General features: G+C 43.8%; 2 pseudogenes; one reads left to right on the forward strand and one right to left on the reverse strand.

Moving 5' to 3' along the window:
- Window positions 1-379: 379 nt before the first annotated feature.
- The window catches only part of LOC104875055, a 35,411-nt pseudogene continuing 13,182 nt past the window's right edge, over window positions 380-22,608 (reverse strand).
- On the forward strand, window positions 18,183-19,341 carry LOC104875054 (annotated as a pseudogene).

Genomic DNA, 22,608 nt, shown 5'->3' on the forward strand with positions numbered 1-22,608 from the left:
AACATGACAGGAGTCAAGTGGGCACGACAGAGGCCCAACTCAGCCTTCTGTCAGGAATCAGTCCTGCAGTACCTAATCCACTCCTCTGACCAGGAGGTGAACCCTCTCACGAGGTCACAGGTTGATTTTTTGTGGTACCAGGGGATCAGGCCTGGGTCTCACACACATTAAGCACACTCTACCGCTGAATTAATCCCCCAACCTCCATTAGCTTATGGTTTACCCTCCACATTTAACTCTAGCTCACTTGAAGTTTATTTTGTTTAGAGTGTGAAACAGGAAACCAATATTGCATGTGTGACACTGGAGATTGAACCAAGGGCCTTGGCGCTGAGCTACATCCCCAGCAGTTTTATTCATTTATTTATTTTTAGGCAGGATCTCACTAAATTGCTAAATTGCCCCACTGGCCTTGAACTTGCAGCCCTCCTTCTTCATCCTTTCCCCACATATCACTTGGTCTCTTTCTGGCTTTTCTATTCTAGTCCACTTGTCTATTTTCCGGTTTCTAGAAACTTCTGTGAAGGTAGCGCACTGTCCCTTTCTGTGGCCCTGTAATGTCTGGCTGGGACAGCACATCTCTTTGCACTCCCTTTCTCACAATGGTTCTAATCATTTAGGAATACTGAAGTAGTAAATAAAATCACCCGGGATTCAAATCCTCTTCTGCCCCTTGATGCTTGAGCCGTTTAACATTCCTAGTGCCGTGGACACTCCGTTTGGAAACATTATCTGTAAGAAAAAAAGAAAAACGGTGGTTTTTAATTCCTGAAAACTACCTAGAAGTCCACCATCAGGGATGTTTGTCCACCTCTTTTCATCACTACAGAAATGAAACCTCAGGCTAACCCCAGTTTTCCAAAGTTGCATTCTCTACGTTATAAAGGTAATAAAACACAGTAGAGCTCAATTTTAATGCAGAAACTTTTCATTTTCTTTCTTTCCTACCTTGGGTTGGTTGTTGTGGTTGGTTGTTTGTTTTGTTTCTTTTTTAAGGCAGGGTCTAGCCATGTAGTTCAGATTAGCCTTGAACTCACTATGTAACCTAGGCTGACCTTAAACTCAAGACGATCTTCCTGCCTCAGCCTCCCAAGTGCTGGGATTACAGGCATTCACCACCATGCCATGCCTGGCTCTCCCTTGGCTTTTTGCTTTGTCTCTCTCTCTCTCTTTTTCCCCCCACTAGTACTGGGGATTGAATTTAGGACCTTGCACTTGCCAGGAAGGTACCACTGAGCTAAATTCCCAGCCCTTCCCTTCATTTTTTGAAACAAGGTTCCTCTATGTAGTCCAGGCTGGCCACAACATCGCAGTGATCCTCCTGCCTCAGCCTCCTGGGTGCTGGGATTGTGTACAGGGGTGTGATACCATGCCAGCAAGCCCTTTCACTTTCAATCCGTGTCTTATTTAAAATAAAACACACAGACAAGGGTTTCCAAATGAGTCATCTTTGGCATTTAAATAAATTCTGCTTTCCTTTGCTTTATTTTAAAATAAGTTCAGTAGGTTTCAATTTGTCCCCCACCATCATAGTAGAATAAAAGAATCATTGTTTACAACGTTATACAGGAAATAACAAAGCCATTCACAGAGGGTAGGTGAAGCTGGACACACATTTACTTTTGAGTATTAAGAAAAGTGCCCTGATGGAGCCAAACAAGTTAATGCTTTTGGATGAACAAACTGTGTCCATGTAACAGAAGTCTCACCCCACCTCTGCCCCAGGGGATGTTACATATAAGAGAGGAATATACCTAAATTTTCATTGTAAATTAAATTATTTCTCCCTCTGTTCTCCCAAGCTATTCATATATAAAATCTGGCATCATTCCTACTGTCTGACACACCACATAAGCAATAGACTTTATTTTCACTGTTGTTGTTGCTGTTGTTGTTTGAGACAGGGTCTTACTATGTAGTTCAGACTGACCTGGAACTCACTATGTAGCCCAGGCTAACCTCCAACTCATGGTGATCCTCCTGCCTCAGCTTCCCGAGTGCTGGGATTAAAGGCATGCACCACCACACTCAGCTAGTATAGGCTATTCTTGAACTCACTCACTATGTAGCCCAGGCTGGCCTGCAAGCAATAGACTTTAACAACCAGCACAAGGGCCAGGGATTTAACTCAGTGGTGCTGCTCCTGCCTGGCAAGCCCAAGGTCCTGAATTCAATCCCTGTTCAAAACAAAACAAAACAAAACCAGCATGATATCTCTGTAATGGAGAAACAGGTTCCCCAACAATCCTAGGTTCCTAAAGTGGTCTCTTTGGCTGGATCTAGGAACCCAAGGAAATAAAAGTTGATTAATAAAGGAAAGGCATACGTGTTTTATTAACTTCACATATACATAGGGATCTTCACAAGAAAGTGAAATCTGAAGAAATGTTCAAAAGCATAATCCTTATATGCTTTTTGGATGAAGAACAAGAAATCTGTAGCCAGGCATGGTAGTGCACGCCTGTAATCCCAGCACTCAGGAGGCTGAGGCAGGAGGATCACTGTGAGTTTGAGACCAGCCTGGCCTACACAGTGAGTTCCAAGTCAGTCTCAACTACATAGTGAGACCCTGTCTCAAAAAAAAAAAAGAGAGAGAGAGAGAGAAAGAAAAAGAAATCTGTGAAGGCATGACGAGCTAGATAGCTATCTGCACTAGGGTGATACTGTAAAGTCCAGGGATGTTATTAAGAAATCCACAGGGGACACAGAAGGGAGTGGAAGACAACAACTATTCATTATTCAGTTCACTGCAGCCCCAATGGCCAAACTCTTGTGACCAAGGCTATCTGTAAAGAGCACTGCTCCCTAGGGCCAGGGATTTAGCTCTGTGGTGCCACCACCTGCCACGAAAGCACAAGGTCCCGAGTTCAATCTCAGTACCAAAAAAAGAAAAAAGAAAAAGAAAAATAAGGGCCGGGTATTTGGCTCAGTGGTTCTGCCGTCTGCCTTGCAAGTGCAAGGGCCTGAGTTTGAGCCCCCAGGTACAAAAAACACTCCCTAAAGAATCACAGTGTTTTGCCGCATGTAGGAAAAAGCAGGCCAAGGGGCCTCATGCAGTTACAGCTCCGTGAGAGACGTCAGCTCGAAATCATCAACATACCATTTCAGCACATTTGGCCTTAACTCCTTCATGGGTTTCTCCTTAGCCTTCTCCCTATCAGTGGAAGTCAGTACTCAAGAGATAACCATAAAAATGTCCAGTGCCGCGCAGTGGAACAACACTTGCCTGGCAGGTACAAAGCCCTAGGTTCTACACTGCAGTAAACAAATAAACATACACTTTAAGATCATTCTAAAGATGCTTAGCACCTCTCTTCAGGGTGCAGAAGGTCCGGGGATTACATGTGGGGGTCCTGGTAGGGAGACACTACGCTCCCTTGGGAGTGACCCCCAGCGATGGTCTTCTTCCCTGCTTCCCTGCCTTTATTTCTTCTGGCAATAAAAGCCAAGACAATGGTGCTATTTAGTTGCGAGGCTGGAAAGAGGGAAAAAAAGCAGGCAAGCCCTTGAGGAAAACCTACAAATACAGAGCCACCACGGCCAGAATTGCCGTTCATTCCTACTTGGAAAAAACAGACGAAAGAGTAACAGTCTCTTCATATGTTTCTCCAACTGTTTCACTGTGCTAAAATCAACTCCACTTAAAATTCATGTCCAGGGTAATATGAGCGATGAGTTAAGCCGTTTTCTTTCTTCACAGTACTCCCGCCGCTTCTGGATAAGCAAACGTCTTTTGTGCCTCAGTGTGAAAAAGGCAGCCTCCCTCACGGCTCTGACACTTTTCCTGAACTAAACTGACTGTGCGACTTTTCAAATACAAGATGTGCTTCTCCCAGAGAACATGCTGTGTAATTATGTTTATAGTTTACCCTGGCACCTTTTAAATGCTGGCTTTAGGGACTTTGTGGACCAAACCTTGGAAAACAAAGGCTCCGTCAGTGTTGCTCTTCCTGGCCAGTGTTGCCCTTTCGGGATAAACAGCAGTCTTGTTTCAGTGTGTGGAGCCAGGCGGGTGGGCCAGCCAAGGTGAGCACATGGGTGTGCCATTTTAAGTAAATTATTTGGTTTCAGGTTGGAATAAAAGGTCCCTTTTCTCCCCCACTATTGCATCATTTTCCAAGTAGTCGAGTCCCCAAGCCAAGAAAATTGCCAACTGGAGGGCATCTCTGTTGGCTGCAGTCTGTGCGAGCACCATGTGCGACTGTGCGAGCACCATGAACTGTTTCTCCTGTACGATGCCCCTCTGCCCTGTGCCACTCTGCCTTGGAGCCAGCCAATTACGGACTGAAAGCTTTACAAACTGGGTTAAATAAACCCTTTCCCCTTTAATTTGAGTGTCAGGTATTTTGTCTCAGCAGCAAAAGAAAGTAACTAAGACAGACTATAAATGTGATGTAGATATTATAGTAAGTAACAAATCATTGATTTTTTTACCTGTTATTTTCATTTTGAAGTATAAGTTCAATGAATATCACAGTAAAAAGTTAGAAGATATGGGCTTGGCGGCACACATCTGTAATTTCAGCTCTTGGGAACCCGAGGCAGGAGGATCACTGAATTTGAGGCCAGCCTGGGCTAAATAGTGAATTCAAAACCGGCCTGAGCTACACAGTGAAACTCTGTCTCAATTTTTTAAAAAATGAGGGCAAGGTGAGTACAGATCAAGTGGCACCCAGAAACCTCATCCTGACACTCATTAGAGAAAACCGCACCGGGTCCCAGTGAGACGTGATGAGGTCCCCATCCACTGCTGACACTGGAGGAATTGAGTGCAAAACAAAGTGAAGTCACTGTGGGCAGGCAGCATTCTCTACATCACCTTTTAGGGTCATGCACCGGGTCCCAGTGAGACGTGATGAGGTCCCCATCCATTGCTGACACTGGAGGAATGAGTGCAAAACAAAGTGAAGTCACTGTGGGCAGGCAGCATTCTCTACATCACCTTTTAGGGTCCAGACAGCAGAATGGAGCCTGGATCTGGAAACAAACCCAATCATCTGCACAGAAAAAAATAAGGACTGCGATTAGTGGTGGATGGAGGGATAAGACGCATATATAACCACACATAGAGAAGCTTTGGTCTGGAAAGCGGTGATCAGAACAGCAGGGATTTCCAGGAGGCAGACATTGCAAACCAGTAGCAGCCCTGGATGGGACAGGACTGCTAGGAGCACTGTGCTGTAGATCACCATGGTGGGGCCTAACTGCTCTCCTCCGGTGGATGAGGCAGGGCCCCAATGGAGGAGAACAGGTGACAAGAGGGTGTGGGCAAGGCAAAGCCTGGCCAAGAAGAGGAGAATGTCTCTTCCTCCCCATCCATTCCCCATAAAACCATCAAAGCGTGATGTTCTGCAGACCTTAGCTACTCTCCCAGTTCCCGTTCCAGACTAGGACCTTTCACCTCCTGCTGCCCTTCCCTTATCTCTACCGCTATAAATAAACGTGCTGCAGTTGCCTGGCAGTCTTTTTCTCACATCAGGAGGAAAAGCCCCACCTGGCCCCGGCTCTGTGTTCTTTTGTGTCTGTCTTTTGTTTCTTCATCCTCCACCTGTCTCCCTCTGTGGACCCTTCAGCCACGCATTCCCTGGCGCACGACAGACAGATTTTCAAGGATCTCAGCGATTCAACCATTCAGACTACAAGGCAGCCATGAAGGTCAAGATTCAGGGAGGTGATCAGATGCCCAAGGGAGACTAAGTGTTCAAAAGCAAGGGGAAGGACATATGGCTGTTGAAAGGAAACAGGATGAATGCCTGGTACGTATCAGGATGTTTCCCTCTGTTTAAGGTGGTGACTGGCCCTGGGATTGGATGAGGTGCTCCAGTGGTGTGGACCCAATGGGCCTCTTCAGGTAAAAACCCAATTGATCAGAAATTAACACTGACTCCCAAACTAACACTGATTTTCCAGGTGCCCCCAAATCACCTAACTGTATTGTTTAAAAGTCAAGTTCTAGACTCACCTGCAGAGATCCCAGGTCAGTATGTCCGGGGTGCAGCTTTGGAATCTGTGTTTTTATAACCACACCAAGGATTCTGCTATCCCACATTTTGAGAACTATGGTAAACAAAGTCCTTTCCACTTGATCACTGGCTCAAGAATGAAGAGGACAACTGCACTAAGGCCTCGGCGCACAAACAGAATGGTTAAAATTTGAGAGGGCTTAAGAGGATTTGAAATACAATGGAGGTAAGTGACATTAGTCAGACATAATATGGTTTCACAAACTTTGCTTCTGTTTATTTTTTTAGGGGCTGGAAATCAAACCCAGAGCCTTGAGCATGCTAAGCAAGCGTCCTACCACTGAGTTACACCCAGCCCGGTTTCACTTTTAAACAACTGGGGTAGACCTGTAACCTGTAATATTATAGGTTTGGAAAGCAACTAGTTACATTTCACATCATTTAAAACCGGGAAGAATTCAAGACATTTTCCCAAACCCTGTTTTCAAAGCTGCATATTTGGCATTAAAAAGACTTTTAAAGGCAAAACAACCTTTGTTTTGAAAATTAAAAACTTTGATAAACAAAAATAATACTTTTAAACAGCCATAGTCCCACCACCCACAGATAACCACAATGAATCCCTTGTTGCACTGTTGCAGAAGGAATCGGTAAGCAACACACAGAGAGGTGGCAGAATGGAAGTAAAATTTAAAAAAGATGTATTTGTTGACAAAGATCGATTTCACACAAAGCAGTGCCGGAATTGACCCAGTATTGGGCTGCAACATCTTTTATAGGGTTTTAGAGCCTTGATTTCCCTCAGGTTGGTTACAGTTTATTTTCATGGTTCACATTGCTGATATTCAAAACATGGTGGAGAGACTGTTAACTTTCAACCCAGATGTGACACTTGTTAGGGAGGTTACCTTTAAAATCCGTAGTTATCTATTTTAGCCCAGGGGAAGGGGACAGTCTTTTCAGCAAAGTTAACAATGGTTCTTTTCATTTACGAAACTTTTGGGCAAGACTAGATGCCTCTGGTGCCTGTTGATTCTGAACTAAACAAAGCAAACAGCACAACTTATTTTACATTGTGACGTTGCGTAGGTTTTTTGCTATTAAAGTGCTCTCTATAAGCATGTATTTCCAGATTTGTCTAGACAAATACATTCATGGATGGGTTTGTTTCTCTACCCTTTGTTTCGATAAATGGCATCGCATCATGCTGTACACTCCTGGGAAGTGGTGGTTTTTTAAAAAGTTTTTGGCTTAGTCTCTGAGGTCCCCTTCTTCCTTCTAGACCTCATGGTCTCCCTCTGCATTTTGGCTTTATTCTTTTTTTTGGTACCAGGGATCAAACGTGGGTCCTTGCGCTTGTGAGGCAGGCAAAAAAACCACTAAGCTAAATCCCCGGCCCTTGGCTTTATGCCCAAAATGGACTGTTTTGCAAATTACAGATAGATGTAGATGCAAAAATGTGTGTAAACCTCACAGATACTGTGCCAAGTCAGACATGGAAAGATATATATATGACCCTCTTATACGAAGTTCTCCAAAGAGCCCAGATAATCAACAGGGACAGAAACGAGAGCTTTCCTGGGTATGGGCGAGGCAAATGACTGTAAGTGGAGAAGGACATTGTGAGAGTAATTGAAATCTCCCATATCTTGATCATGGGGGTCATCACAACAGTGTATACCTTTGTCACCCTACTACTGAATTACACCCTGAAGGAGGACTGAGGGCGAAGCTCAGTGGTAAAGCTCACACTTAGCACTTGGAAAGATGTGGGTTTCACGCCCAAGAACAACCACAACAGCAACAAAAACAACTCACTAAACTTAAAATAGGTGCATTTTATCGAATGAAAATTATGCATCAGTGCAGCTGATTTACCCTACATGAACTGACTGTTCAAATCTGTGAGGAAGGAAATCTTTTTTGAGTCAGATATTCACTCTGAGTCCTGCTGGCTGAGGCTGAGGGGGCCACTCTGAAAGACCTCGCTCGGGGTAGATTCGTGGCTCACCACAAGCCTCTAATTTTAGGAACAACTGTGAGACTCAGAGGTGGATCATTCCATCTGCCACTGCCAGCTGGCGCAGGGCTGGATGTGTGACTCAGGAGTCCTCAGATGGAAACACGGAATCAGCATCTCTCTGGTGCTGCCCCCTGGTACACGAAGCCCAGTGCTACCAGGAAGCAGGTGTGCACTCACAGAAGGATGGAGAGGCCAGCAAGGCGCCGGGAGAAAGATTTCTCCACTGGGTACAGAATGGGAAGCAACAATTCCAGTCACCCAGAGTCTACATCCTCAAAGTCAAACTGGCCATGAGCTCTCCTCTCCCAGAGCTGGAGAGAGAGAAGTTTACCAAAATTGCCAGAGGCAGGTGTAAGTGGACGGTGGAGTCTGTGGCCAGAGGAACAAATTCAGGTGAGCCATGCTAGCGACAAGTAGAAGACCAGAGCCGGGAGCCAGAGCACTCCTCCGTGCCTCTCTTACTGTTTTCTAGCACTTCTGTGTGCCACCACGCACAGAGAGGCAGGCAGACAAGTAGAGTTGGGATACGTGTGATTTCAGGAGCCGAGAAAAAAATTAAAAATCGATGTTGGACAGGTGTTTAAAGGTAGATCACAGATGAAGCCTACAGGCCGGCCAGACCCACAAAGCCCCTCAGGCGTGAGGCACCTGACAGAGGCTGCAGCCGCCGTGCCTGAGGCCCACGTGAGGATCCGATGCCACAGTGGGAGTGCCTCCATTTTCTGTCACATTTTGACATCACCTGGGCATCAGTGTGGCTTGTGCCTGATGTTTCAGATCCTTAGGGGCAAAATCTTCAGCATCCTTTGCGAGCATCTCTTTCCTGGGTGCTCAGATCCACACTGGTGTCCCAAGATCCCCTGGTCTTTGGTTTGGACCAAAGCATTTGTGCCGCTTCTGCCACAACTCATATAAATGGACACTCGAGAAGCAAGTCCTTTGGGATCCCCACGTGCAGCTGCCCTCCCTGTGGCTGTACGTACATGGCCAACAACCCAGTGATAGACCAGGTTAGGTTAAAGGCAAAGCCAAGATGGATACGGCAGTATTGTCTTAAACCTCTTTAATCTTCCCAAACATGTTAAAATATCAATAACCTATTAGTGAAATTGATATGGATATTCTAAGCTCAAAAGAAGTATTTAAGGGCTGGGGATTTAGCTCAGTGGTTCTGCTGCCTGCCTTGCAAGCACAGGGTCCCGAGTTCGAACCCCAGTACCAAAAAAAAAGAAGTATTTAACCAGCAATATCCTGAAATCTCAGCTTTCCGTTATAATTTGGAGTGTTTTCCTCCAATTTTAAAAACCAGGGAGGCACTGAGTATATTGGCCTGTGCCTGTAATTTGGGAGGCAGAAGCAGGAGAATGGTGAGTTTGAGGTCAACCTGGGCAACTCAGTGAGTTCTCAAGGCCAGACACAGCACAAGTACACAGTGCAAACTTGTGGCAAAAAAATGAGAGTGGGGGTGGGGAGAGAAGGGGAGGGACAATGTCAGTCGTGAGAATCGAGATGTGCTATCATCACCCTTAGGCTAGATGTGCATCCTACAGTGTGTGCCCAGTCATCTAGGTGCCAGCTCTCTAAAATACATTTCTTCTCCCTAAGCAAATTCACTCTTCTCTTTCCAGTTTCTGAGCTAATACCATTAAGAGGATTCTGAATCAACCATCTTGGGCTATTTGGAATTAGGTTATTTGGAATAAATTTATCTACTCTTCTAGACAAGGATCTGTTGGGTGCTGGAATCAAAGGTTTACACTCAGGTCTAACTGAACACAAGAGTCGAAGCTGAGCTGCTGCTCTCTTTGCCCACTTGTCTCTTCCTCGTCCGTGTGTGTGTGTTCTGGCTGTTACCCTCTCCTTGCTTGTCGTCTGTTTCCTCATGTTGTAGCCAGAAGCTCTCCTGCCTCCCCATCTTCTTACCCATTCTAAATTCTAAATTCCCCCGAAGATGAATCAGATGGCCCAGCTCACATTTTAATTTTTTCTTTTCTTTCTTCTTTCTCTTTCTTTCCTTTCTCCTCTATCTCTCTCTCTCCTCTCTCCCCCCTCTGTTTCTCTCCTCTCTCCCCCCCTCCCCTTCTTTCTTTCTTCCTATAGTGTGTATATATGTGTGTTTTGAGACAGGGTCTCACTATGTAGTTCAGAGTAGCCTTGAACTCGGTATGCGGCTCAGACTGTCCTCAAACTCATGGCGACCCTTCTGCCTCAGTTTCCCAAGTACTGGCATTTCAGGTATATGCTACCATGCCCAAAGCCAGCTCACATTTTCAACCCAGGCCCAAATCAGCACCCTTTTGGCCTGATGTCTGCCCCTGATTAAATTACAGCTCGTGGGCTCAGACTACACCTACTCATGCAGGGGCAGCTGGATCAGTGGCAGGAGTTTCCCAGAAAGTGGGAATGGATGGATAGAAATCCTGAAATAGCTTTAGTACACTCTCTCCACTTAGGACCACTGGTGGGGTCATCGCTGTTGGTGTCCTCGATGCTGCCCCAATCTCCTTGCTGGCACTAAAACCCAGGACCCACTATTTCTAATGGTTGATCTCTCTCCCTATCTTCCTTTACCTGCCTCACACCACAGTCACAGAAGTGCCTCTAGCTTTTTAATATTAACTTGGAATCAAAGTAGAACTTGCTGCGTATTCCCACCCTAGGGCCCTGAAAGTGTGCATGTCTAACAGGCTTCAGGTAGCACCAGTGCTTCTGCTCTGACAATTTTATTTTGAGAAGCAAGGGGTTGTAGGATTCAGTTTCATCTCTTTAGTTCTAACTGCTCTTTGTTCTTTTTTTTTTTTGAAGACAGGGTCTCACTATGTAGTTGAGACTGACCTGGAACTCACCACGTACCCCAGCTGGTCTTGAACTCACAGCAATCCTCCTGCCTCAGCCTCCAGAGTGCTGGGATTACAGGCATGCTCCACCACGACCGGCTAAGCACTTTGTTTTTTTAAGTTCCTAGCTCTGTATAATAGTTACACATATAAATTATGTGAAAACTAGAGCCCAGTGTCTAAGAAATTTGAAATAAGTCCCGTTTCTGGGTAACAAGTGGAGGTCATTTTATTTTTCAGAATTCTAGAAGCTCTTGTCCCCAAGAGAAAAGACCCAGGCCACTCCCTGAGGACCCCCAGCTACAACGTCCCTAACACTTTCAGTCCCTGGGACTAAGAGCCATGAAGGTCCACAGAGCGCATGCTGTAATATTTCAAATCATAACCGGGTGAAAAAACTGCTAAATGCCCTCCCACCTTGAGAAATAGATCTTCAAAATGACAATATCTATTTTTCATTTCTTTCAGTGGTGCTGAGACTTGAAATTAGGGCTTTATGCATGCTAGGCAAGCTTTCCCCACTGAGCCACAATCCTTCCCCAAATGATAATATTTTAAAGTACATAGCTATGATTTTATATGCCCAAATCAGTAAATAATCAAAGAGGGTTAAACATTATTATTGTTTATGTCTTGGTGTTCGGTTAATGTATCAGATTAATAAAATAAGAATAATTTGTAAGTTATAGATCTATTAGTCTATAGATGTATTAGTTTATGTTTCTTTCATAAATAATTCTTTTACCTTCATTTCAGCAAAACTAATAAAAAGACATGATAACTTTTTCATATAATTTATTGTATTGGCAGTAATGATCTAAAGTATTAAAGAAGGGGTGAAGAACATAGTTCAGTGGTTGAGTACCTGCTTAACAACCACAAGGCCCTGGGTTCAAGTCCCAACACCACCTCAACAAAAGGATTAAGAAATATAAATGTATTCAAAGTGTAAACCTTTCCATATATCTTACCCAAAAACATAAAATAAAAATGAATTATTTTTCACACATTTTCAAAACAGTTGTCTATACAGGTACAATATGCCTATGGTCTCGGTGCTTAGGAGGCTGAGGCAGGAGGACCACTTGAGCCCAGTAGTTCAAGGTCAGACCAAGCAACATAGCAAGACCTTGACTTAAAACAAACGAACAGCTGGGGATTTAGCTCAGCAGTTCCATCACCTGCCTTGAAAGCACAAGGACCCGAGTTTGATCCCAGGTACCAAAAAAAAGAACAAACTAACTAAAAGTTTCAGTTCTAAAATAGTCAATCTTATTTATTATAATTAAAAAGCAATACTATAATTAATGAATATAAAAATTTTAATTGAGATTATATAAAAAAGAAGAAATGCTTAAATTTTTGAAAACTAAAGCTTGTTAACTATTTTCATTTAAAAATGTAAAATCTCTGTGCTTTTGCAAGTCGTGGCACATGCCTGTAATCCCAGCACTCAGCAGGCTGAAATAGGAGGATTGCTAGTTTGAGGCCAGCCTCAACTACATAGTGAGAGTTTGTTAGCTGGATGTGGTGGCGCATGCCTGTAATTCCAGAACTCGGGAGGCAGAGGCAGGAGGATTGCCAAGAGTCCAAGGCCAGCCTGAGCTATAAAAAGAGACCCTGTCTCAAAGAACAAACAAAAAAAATTTGTTTGTTTAAATCTCAACAAGAACCAAGATATATCATGAAAAGGTACAAAATCCCAATGATAAATGTAACTATTGTTTGCTTTAAATGTACCAAGAAACTTAATGGAGAGGAAAAAAGAAAAACTTCAGTTTAAACTGAAAAAAAAAAAAAAATCTCTGCACTAGGCTGGGGATGTAGCTCAGTGGTAGAGCACCTGCTCAGCATGTATGAGGCTGTGAGTTCCATCCTTGACAATACAAAGGGTGGGGAAAAAATCTCTACTTCTACAATTCAATACTCACACAATAGCCTTTGCAAACAAGCATTATTACATGCCACACATACCTGTTTAGATGTAACTGAATTATTCACTGAATTATTGGAAAATGCCTCCTGGCCAGCATGTACAACTGTTCTAAGTACCATATGCTGTTTCAGTCACTTGTGAACACCCCCAGGACCACGAGCAAGAACCCAAAGGGAAACAAGAAAATGGGGCTCAGCACTGCTGAGAAACGACACCCTCCAAAGCCACAGTGCACTGCATTTCTTCTACAGGAGAGGAAGGATTTCATGAATGAGTCCATTTGGACTTTCTCTTACCCCAAATCCTCACTGCACTCCACACGGCTTCTGGCTTTGATGCCTGCTGTTGCCCAACTCCCCAGCCTTCAAGGCCCTGCACTCCACCACTTTCTGTGCTGAGAAGAGAGAACCCAGAATGCAGACACTGGGCTTCAGCGGTGCTGGCAGGTGCGGAGAGCTGCAGGCTGTCCTCCGCCAGGCTGGCACAGGGTCCCGAGCGACAGAGGCATCCGTGTGTTCTCCGGTGACTCTGATCATTAGGGAAGTTAGGGAAACATTACAAGGACGGAGTAACATTTAATGATATTTAGGAGAGGGCTGGGGATTTAGCTCAGTGGTGCTGCCGCCTGTGTCACAAGCACAAGATCCGACCGAGTTCAAACCCCAGTACCAAAAAAAAAATCCAAAAAACAAAACACCAAAACCAGTATTTAGCAGAGTACTTTCCATACAGTAGCTCAGACAGCTGAAGCTGCAAACTTATTTGACAACATTGCTAAACAAATCACACTGAAGACTATTGTAAGACTATTTACAATGTTTTGTATGGACATATTTCATTTGTTACACCCCCTTTTGGTGTTAGAATTAAATTTCCCAAATATGCTTATTTAATATTGGTATTGTTAAAGTTGATGCTGGTATTATTAAGGTTGATCCTGTTTAATTCTTTTTTTTTTTGGTACCAGGAATCAAACTCAGGTCCTTGCTCTTGCGAGGCAGGTGGCAGAACCACTGAGCTAAATCCCCAGCCTGATCCTGTTTAATTCTTAATAAAGTAATGGGCTAACATATGGCAAAACAAAATATTCTGTTTTATTTCATTTCTCTCTTTTTCTTTTTTTAGGATATTCTTTTTGTTTGTTCGTTTGTTGTTTGTTTTTTGAGACAGGCTCTCACTATAGTTGAGACTGACCTGGAACTCATTGTGTAGTCCAGGCTGGTCTTGAATTCACAGCGATCCTCCTGCCTCAGCCTCCCAAGTGCTGGGATTACAGGCGTGTGCCACCACACCCAGCTAGGATATTCTTGTGTATGAAACAGGTTGGGCGTGGCACAAAGATGGAGGTTGTATATTGGACCCATTCAGGACAGCTATGCTACTAATCCCAGGGTGATGCACTCTCTTTTGATGGCCTCTTTCCTAGAGGTAGCTTGGATCTTCTGTTATCTGGTATACATCCACCTCCATACTTTATACCCCCCTATTCTCTGTCCAAATTGGGCAATATCAGGGAGCAGAAATGACAGAATTCCCAATTCCAGCCGTATCCTAGCAAACTCACACAAGGAAGTAGGAAAATGTGTGCTACAGGCAATGGTATCTGAGCGGAGCACCAGTCAAGGAACCGAGGCACACAGAAGTCCAGCCATGGAGCTGGAGAGGATCACGAAGAGAAAATTAAGAAAGCCCCTTCAGATGAATCCCACATCCATTCTGACGTGTGTGGCGTCTTGCAAATGCAGGACCCGGTAACGTCATCCATGGACACAGATGCCACTGTATTCCCAGCCCGTCTGATGTGAGGCTTTTTCTTTCCTTGCTGGAAACTTATCTTCTCTACTTTTTTCTGCCAATTCCAATTTTAAGTTTACCCAGAGCAGGATTCTGGTTACCAACCAGATGGAGCTTTCACAAGTTCAAAACAACAACTTGGTGCCCAAGCAGCCCCTGGCAATGCTACACTGCATTCTATCTGAAAGGTGCCTGCTGGTTCTTCTACTCCTGAGCTTACTTTGTTTATGAGAGACTGGAGTTCCCGGGAGACCTCTGGGCTGGTGAGAACAAAACATATGAGAAACCCTAACATTCCCGGCTCTTTTGACCTTTAAGGGACCTGCTAGGAAATGGAAAGGCTCGCTCTGCTTCCTGAGGACACTAGAGCAAAAGGAATTTTCAGTTGGGTGTTATTTTGGGGATGTGTTCAGATTTCCCTAAGCTGATTTTACTCCCCTAGTAGAACAAGAGTGAAGAAATTAAAAGACCATCCTAACAACAAAGAGGCACTGCTACCCGGTTTCCAGGTCTGCTCAAGTAGGTAGACTGTGCTGATGTCTGTGTGTGGTCCCCTTCCCAAGACACGTTCTAAACTTGAAATGGTATGGATCTCTGTCTTAGGTCTAACGATCTTTGTGTTTTCTCCTTCCTTCTTTCTTTCCTTTCTTATTTTTAAACAACATCTCACACTATATAGTCCAGCCGGGCCCTGAACTTACTACGGAGCCTAGGCTAGTCTTGAACTCATGATCCTCCTGCTTCAGCCTCCCGACTGTTGGATTTACAGGCATGTACCATCACACCTGACTTCTAAAAGCTTTTGTAGAAGTGAAACAAGAAAAAAAAGTCCCTGGCACTTTTGAATAAGATGATGCCTTTGAATGTTAATGTCTGATCCCATCCTACCATGCACCCCAGTTCTTGACTGAAAGGAATAAAATTATCAGTAAGACAAATATCATGCTACAACTAGAAAAGAGTGTCATCTACATCTCAGAAACACTGCAGAATTTCTATGGGACTACACCAAGCAGTCCGCATCGAAGGATCAGGTCCAGGATGTCCTGAACCCAACCCCACAACCCTCTCCCCCAAGCAGCATGCTGGGATAGTTCATGGAAAGCTTGGATTCTATTAACATTTCCAAATTGGAAAGAGCAGGAGTTGCCAGGGCAATAGACTGAGCATCGTTAGTCCCAGCACTCAAGGGGCTGAGGAGAGGATCCCAGGCGAGGCCAGCTTGGGCGACATAGTGAGTTCAAGGCCGACCTGGATTACCTGGGGAGCCCCTGTCTCAAAAACCACACACACACACACACACACACACACACACACACACAGCCGAATACTTAATTTCCCACAGGAAGGAGAATATCTTTGTTTAAAAATGTACTTATACACAGTTCGGGTTTGGCAAGCTCAAGTTCCTGAGTTCAATCCCTGGTACCAAAAAAAAAGAACATACTCCCATAACATGGCTACTGTAAGACTTGTGTCTCACTTTTACTCCTGGAGCGTGAACAGCCAAGAGGCCTTCACGATGCTGGGCTCAGTAGCTCAGCGAGGCTCCAGGAGCTTGTCCGATAGCGAGACTCACCCAGGAAGGAACACACCAGGCAAGTTGGCTAATAGACCTTTATTAGTCTGGCCAGACGGCACCTCCTAAGCCAAGTAGCTCAGGAAGGGCGGCTAGCTCAGAAACAGAGGCCATTTTATATTGGGCTGAAGGGGGGGGGGTTTACACTTAAAACTTACAGAGAGAGGACAAAGGCAAAGAATCAGTTAATCTGAGCTAGTGGTCATCAGGCATATACTTGACCGTCACGTACTAATGATCAGCAGATTGATTATCCATTTTCCATTTTCAACTTAGATTACAAAGTTCAGAACATTCCACTACAGGCAAGCAAGGAGTGGTGTGATTTATGTTGGGTCTCTGTGTTCACTACAGTTTCCATCTAGCCTCCCAGCTACTTCAAAGCAGCCACCCAACAATTCACAATCAATCATTAGTTATCCTGTAAGGGATGGGGGGGAGCGACAGTCTCTAGGTTGTTTGCTGGTCAACATGGAGTCGCTCTGGTTCAGTCAGGCTCCCACACTACCTTTGAAAAAAAGGATACCTCCTAGGCATGGCCATGCTGGTCTGGAGAGCAAAACATCAAGTGAGAAGGGAGGAACCAAAATTGGAAAGGTCTGAAGGGTCCAGAAGGGAGAGTCTGAGGCGACAAAGACAATCTGGGAAGGGAGGGGGCTGAAAGTTCAAGCATCTGGGAGAGAAAGCGGGCCCTGGGCAGAGAGAAGAGAACGTGGATGAGGGAAAAGAAAACAAAAATGAGATCTAGATGAACAGAAAGAAGAAATCAGAGCAAGTGGTGACCACAGGAAACCCGTAGAAAGGTTGTGTTCGCCACTGAACCTCCTATGGAACCTACAGCGGGAAAAGGCCCGAAGTTGTCTGGCTCCATAGACCCCGGTGGATCCCAGCTGGCAGAGTTACGAGAGGCCTGAAGTCAACTGTAGATTATAGATCTCATTAGGGTCCCTACCAAACTGAAAACAAAAATTTGTGAAGCGATCACTTACAAAAAAGATCTCTCACCCGAGCCTGAGATGAAAGAATGATCAGAGGCAGAAGCTGGCAATATTTTTTTCAAAAAAGAAAAAGAAACTGAGGGACAGGGATTTAGTTCAGTGGCACTGTGATTGCCTTGCAGGCACAAGGTCCTGAGTTCGATCCCTGGCAAAAAAAAAAAAAAAAAAAAAAAGATAAGAAAGTATTGTAAATAACCATATCGGAGGGTGTGTGTGCAGGGTGTTTGTGGGAGGCAAGGTATTGAACCCAAGGTCTCTCACATGCTGTGCACACTGCGGCTATGCTCCACTCCAAGCCCCCAGTACAACGTAATTTAAAATAGATGAGAAGGCTGGGGATTTAGCTCTGTGGTTCCAGCACCTGCCTTGCAAACACAAGGACCCAAGTTTGATCCCCAGTAAAAAGAAAAACAAAAAAACAAAAAACAACAACAACAAAAAAACACAACACGGAGAAGCAATAATCTCTGGGCTTAGTTAAACGAGATAGAAAACCAAATCCACAATATGGAAACCAAAAGTCTTCCTAAAATGCACAGGAAAGGCTAAGTTCAAAATAATGAGAGAGGGCCGGGGATTTAGCTCAGTGTTTCCAGCGCCTGCCTTGCAAGCACAAGGTCCCAAGTTTGATCCCCGGTACCAAAAAAAAAAAAAAAAAGAGAGAGAGAGACGATGATAAATACAGAAAACAAAGAAGGAAAATATTAAAAATTAAGGATGTTGCTGAGGACAAAACAAGAACATTGAAACAGACCTAATAATCAAGGTTGTAAACTTTTGAATCGGAGAGGAGGCTATGTTACTTGTTTGTTTTTGGTACCGGGGATTGAACTCAGGTCCTTGTGCTTGCGAGGCAGGCGGCAGAACCGCTGAGGTAAATCCCCGGCCCGAGGCTATGTTATTTGTATAGGTTTAAATTGCATAAATGGCCAAATCAATAGAAAGCTATAATATTTAAACCTATTCTGAAAACCACATCTGATGTGTAAGACAAATAAAAACTCTTATATTAAGAATTAAGGGGGCCGCGGAGCGGGGAACAGCAGAGCGCAGCACTACCAGTCCGCCCGCCGCCCTCTGCTCCATGAGGCAGTGGAGGCGAGGAATCTTGTGAACAGCACCAGCTCTTTGGGGTTGTATGACACTACATCATGAGTGACAGTAAATGTGATAGTTTTAAAGTGTGCAAGCGGCAGACTGGACTTTCCCTATCCTAAAACGTTACCAGCAGTTGAAACCAATTGGCTCTGAAGTCCAAGGAATTGTTCACGCTGCTTTTTTGTTTGTTGGTTTGTTTGTTTGGTTTTTTTTTGTTGTTGTTTTCGGAGACAGGGTCTCACTATGTAGTTGAGACTGCTCTGGAACTCACTGCGTAGCCCAGGCTGGTCTCGAACTTGCAGCGATCCTCCTGCCTCAGCCTCCCGAGTGCTGGGATCACAGGAGTGCACCACCACGCCCGGCTTGCGCTGCTTTTGATACAGTTCTTGGGATTTATGTTGCAGTCAAGAAACTAAACCGTCCTTTTCAAAATCAAACTCATGCAAAGAGAGCTTATGGTGAACTTGTCCTCTTAAAACGTGTCAATCATAAAAAATATCATTAGTTTGTAAAATGTGTTTCACACCACAAAAAACTCTACAAGAATTTCAGGATGTGTATTTGGTTATGGAGTTAATGGATGCTAACTTATGTCCGGTTATTTACACGGAATTGGACCATGAAAGGATGTCCTACCTTCTTTACCAGATGCTTTTTGGTAATAAACATCTGCATTCAGCTGGTATAATTCATAGAGATTTGAAGCCTAGCGACATTGTAGTAAAATCAGATTGTACCCTTAAGATCCTTAACTTTGGTCTGGCCCGGAGAGCGTGTGCCAACTTTATGATGACCCCCTCCATGTTTACACGGTATCACCCAGCCCCTGAAGTCATCCTGGGCATGGGCTACAAAGAGAACATTGCTATCTGGTCAGTGGGTTGCATCATGGGAGAGCTGGTGAAAGGTTGTGTGATATTCCAAGGCACTGACCTTCCCCTTCCCCAGGACCTTGACCCTGGCCATGCTTTCCATACCAAGGGAAGCATGATCACAGCTACTCACTTGAATGCAAAAGGAAAATGCTATAATTCCAAACAGTGTTCCAAGGGGGTGTTGTTACGTGTGTTAAATTATTGTCGCAAATCAAGTGGTTCACTTAACTACCTGTAATGATTTTGTTCAGACCTACAGTTATGTTAGATCAAGTATGTTAGGTGTTAATTTTATCAAAAATCCTGGACATACAGAAGAAATTATTTACTCTTGGATAAATGCATTCTGATACTTAAATAAAAATACCATTTTATAATTTAGTTCATTAGATGAGCTAGGAAAGGTGCCATCTTAATGTGTTTATACGATTTAATTAATATATTTTGTTAGTTATGGGTATATCTTCTTTTCCCCTAGAGTGAGAACTGAAGCACATTTTGTGAGACCCACATAGAAATGGTTTAAATGAACATTTTGAGGAATAATTTGTTACGTCACTGATACTTTATACATTTAAAAAATTGTGTTGAGCCGGGTGTGGTGGCGCACGCCTGTAATCCCAGCACTCGGGAGGCTGAGGCAGGAGGATCGTTGTGAGTTCGAGACCAGCCTGAACTACATAGTGAGATCCAGGTCAGTCTCAACTACATAGTGAGACCCTGTCTCAAAAAAAACAAAAAAATAAAAAATAAAAAAATTGTGTTGAGGGTTATTTTGTGACACACACTGGGGAAGCTAAATATAAAATGCCAAAAATTAACTCATGCTGTGGTCAACAAAGATATACTTGCGAGGTGGGGGGGTTGGTACTGGGGACCGAACTCAGGTCCTTGTGTTTTTGAGGCAGGTGGCGGCACCACTAAATCCCTGGCCCTCAACAAACACACTGACGATGTAGTAGAAAGGAGGATAGGTAACATGAAAGGTATAACACCTTCTTTCCTCATAGTCATTCTTCCGTCTTTAATATCTTTTACCCTTAACGTGGTTCTTCACATAAACCCTTTTCATTTGTACTCTAACCTCTTAATATTTTCATTACTCTTTGATTTTTTTTTAATGAAAGTTTAAAATGGTCTCTGTGGGCAGGTTGGTGGTTGCTTTTAAAGTAATTTAAGGCCTATGATCAGAATTTTTTATGCATTTCGTGAAAAGTTAGGTTTTTTTTCCAATTTTATGAAGTCAATTTTCTTACATAAATTCTTCGCAACACATAGGATGAAAATATTTTATTGTCATTTCACTTTCCTTTACATTTTCCACATCATAAATTATATATGTAAAGTTCAGTATAGCTTTTTTTTTTTTTTTTTAGACAGAACCTCACTACATAGTTCAGCCTGACTTTGAACTCACTGTGTAGCCCACACTGGCCTGAAACTCAGAAGGGATACTCCTGCTCCAGCCTCCCAAGTGCTGGCACTATAGGCCTGCACCACCACACCTAGCAAGCATTTTCCTTTGTCCTAATAAATTTTCTAGCAGTTTTCAACGGCCTTATCTCAGACACACTTGTTTCAAAGTATAAATAAGGAGTCTTTATCTTGTAAAACACTCAATTAAAAAGGGAAAAGTTGTGGTATTCTAAGGGTTAATTATTTAGACATATCTACTTAATGTTGTTTGTCTCAACACTAAATCATTTTGTGACTTTTCTTATTCATTTAAAAAATAAATGTTTTTCCCAAAAGTTAAAAAAATAAATAAAGAAAGAAAGAATTAAGGGCTGTCCCGGGATTTAGCTCAGTGGTGCCACTTGATATTCCAGCATTGGGGAGGCTGAGGCAGGAGGATCACTACAAGTTCAAGGTCAGCCTGGGCTATACAGTATAGTGTGTTCCAGGCCAGCCTGAACTACACTACTACACCCTGTTTCAAAACAAACCAACAACAAAAATAATTAAGGTCTACGGATATAACTCAATGGTGGCAATGGTAGAGCACTTGCCAAGCATGCACAAGGCCAGAGGTACATGTCTTAATTCCAATGCCTGCTCAAAAAAGAAAATAATTTTTACATGATTACCCCAAATTAATACCTTCTTTAATGGTTAATACTTAGGGGATTCCCAGTAATAGGCCAAAACTATTGCCACTACTGCTTAATTTTGGTCCCAAAATTATAGCCATTGCATGACAAGAAAACTAAGTCATGTAAAGGTGTTGAATGTATTGTCATTTTCAGATCACATGACTGTTTACATTTAGAAACCCTCCAAGAGAGGCCAATTATAAAGTGAATGTAGACTTTGGGAAGATGGAGAGGTGAGCAGCAGAGAAAGAGCTTCTCTGAGATTTAGGGTCCTGACACTGGAATATAGCCTCGTGAGGAGGAGGAGAAAGAGGAAGGTGGGTCTCTGGAACTCAGCAAGGACCTGAGGGGAGAACTGAAGTCCATGGAGAGAACAGAGAGTGAGACTTCAACAAAAATGAGGGCTAGGTGGTGCTTCCTCCCAGAGCCTGGATCACGGCCAGGAAGGGCCGGTCAAACCTGCTGACTCACAGTGACTACTGGCGATGCCGAGGCCTACACAGAGAAATGCACCAGTGGAACGCAGCAGTGGACACAGTGCACTGCAGTGGTTGGTGAGTTATTTGGATTCACGCAGCACGCAGGAGAGGGTGACTGACCAGTGTCTTGGAGAGGGGACAACTGATCTCGGAACTCAGAACAGCTACTGGACAGCTCCATCTTGTGGCTCCCAGTATCATGGTAAGGGTGCCAAGTTCAAGTCCTCAGGAGGTCAGGGAGCAGAGTTCAAGCTGTCAGGGAGCTGAGTTTAACCCGACAGAAGGCACACAGACTATTTAAGATCAATAAATCTGGTTCCAGCCTCCTAGCCAGAAACCAGCCTGAACTTCACTGGAACTAAATGTGCAGACTTGCTGGGATTATCCACTACCCAACTGCTTTTTGGGTGTTTTTTGTTTTTTGTTTTTTGGTTTTTTTTGGTACCGGGGATTGAACTCAGGACCTTGTGCTTGCAAGGCAGGTGGTGGCAGAACCACTGAGCTAAATCCCCGGCCCCCACGACCCATCTGTAAAGCTATAGTTAGCTTGCTGGGATAAATTAACTCAGATCTGGACTCCACCTGCCCACATTTTCTATCAGTGACAGCAGAGACGCCTTGAATTGGACTTCTTTTTTTCTCATTTTCCTTTTCCTTTTCTGGTTTTTGTTCTTATTTTGTTTTCTGTTTTCTTGATTGTTTGCTCTTGTTTTTATATGAGCGTGAACATGGTTTCTAGTTTTTGTTTGGTTTTTTTGTTTGGTTTTTTGAGACAGGGTCTCACTATGTAGTTGAGACTGACCTGGAACTCACTATGTAGCCCAGGCTGGTCCTGAACTCACAGTGATCCTCCTGCCTCAGCCTCCTGAGTGCTGGAATTACAGGTATGCACCACCATGCCTGGCGGTTTCTAGTTTTTTGTTGTTGCTCTGT

This window comes from Fukomys damarensis, unplaced genomic scaffold (genome assembly GCF_012274545.1).
Source record: "Fukomys damarensis isolate Sample0158 unplaced genomic scaffold, DMR_v1.0_HiC HiC_scaffold_13, whole genome shotgun sequence".
Taxonomy (NCBI): Eukaryota; Metazoa; Chordata; class Mammalia; order Rodentia; family Bathyergidae; genus Fukomys; species Fukomys damarensis.